Below are 1,868 nucleotides of genomic sequence, written 5' to 3' on the forward strand. Positions count from 1 at the left end.
AGGGAGGAAGCAATGGAGCCATGGTCTATATTAAAAAGTAAAGTCAGCCTAATATTGTTGTTGTAAACATAACAGATTAAAATAGAGGCCGTGGCAAGCTTGCCCTCTTGTTATTCTAATTCAGGTTCACCCTAGTTGCACTGTTACTCTGTATTTCTAAGTTGGAAGAAATATGATTAAGAAACGATAGTAAATATTTTAATTATAAATTATTTGTGACATCAAAATAAATGCATACAACATGATATGCAAGTTTTGAGCACAAAAAAAAAGAAGTTCACGTATTAAGAAAAGTGACATCCAATCTTACATTAGAATGTGGTAGAATGCAGACTTAACAAGGGCGATATATTATAGGTGTGCATAAATGGAATATGTTATGCATAAATATTTTTTAATTTTTTGTACACTTAACTACTATAGACATATCCACGAATACATATGTGTAAGTCTCTCATGATCTATGGTTGCCACTGAAATTTTATGCTCAAACCACAAAGTTACAAGTTTGAAAGCTAAACCAATTCAAACATACAAACACAATTTAAATATTTAGAAGAAGCATGTAAAATCTTGCTACAAAAATAAAACACCCTTAATACTTACAATATCCTTGCTAAAACGATCACTCAAAATAGATCATTTCCCTGTATTAAACAATGACTTCCTAGTCCAAGATATCTAATTTATTCAAATGATTACTCAAATCTAAAATCTAATAAAATCCTTGTTATATAGGTACTTTTCCAGCATTTACAAACTACAACATGATAGAATATGCATGCATGAGAGTAAATTACATCCAACCTTTCTCCATACACAACCCATCTCCATAGCCATCCAGAAACTATACATTATGTCAAGCCCATATGAGGCAGAGACATAACGAACCATCAACTCACTAGTTGAACCTACCTCTTTTATAACATACCAAATCCAAGACATCACAATAGACCCAAATGAGGCAACGAAATAAACCATCAACTTACTAAATGTACCTTTAAATGATACCCTTGCATGTGACAAACTTGGGTATAATGCCACATTTCGAGAGTCTCTATGAGACAATTGTTCCAAATTAAGAAGGGGCTTTTTCCTATATGAATTAACGAGAAAATTCATGATATTTGGCATAGAGAGCCTTTCCCATTTACCTTCAAATCACCTAAATTAAATTTAACTTATTTGTTTGCCATTTTATCCTCGACTTGATTATTAATTTGGAGGACATGATGCACTTTGATTGATTAGAATAGGGATGTGCAAGAAGGGTATTATCATAAATGTTGCTCCTAAATGTAGAAGAGAACAAAGTTTCCATTTTATGTAATATTAGACTTGTGTAGTCACTTATTTAAGATGCTTATTCCCAAAGGTCGACTCGTAGCTATAATAATGAGAAGGGGGTTATGTAGGGATTTAAAAAAATGTTCCCATGGAAAGCATCACCTCTGGTCACACACATGCATGGGATTCTATGAATCCCATGATGTAAATGTCATCTGTTCATATGAAACATGTTCAAGAAGGGTATTATCATTAATGTTGCTACCAAATGGAGAAGAGAGAAAAGTTTCCATTTTATGTAATATTAGACTTGTGCAGTCACTTATTTAAGATTCCTTAACCAACCTTCAGTATAGTTTATCATAATGAGTGGAGAAGGTTGAATGAAAAATGGAAAAAAGGCAAGTGAGCAATGTTCCTAGGAACATCCAAGCTTCGTGAAAGAAGCAGGTGAACATAAGGTGATTCACTCATGCAATTTCCTTGAATTTCCATTCATTTTTATTGAGCTTAATAGATTATGTCCTAGTGGCTCTCTAGAGCACCAAACTGTTCTGCAGATAGTTAAGATGGACAACACT

This window comes from Pinus tabuliformis, chromosome 6 (genome assembly GCF_031772625.1).
Source record: "Pinus tabuliformis cultivar Carrire ecotype Pingquan chromosome 6, CPIR1, whole genome shotgun sequence".
NCBI classification, from domain to species: Eukaryota; Viridiplantae; Streptophyta; class Pinopsida; order Pinales; family Pinaceae; genus Pinus; species Pinus tabuliformis.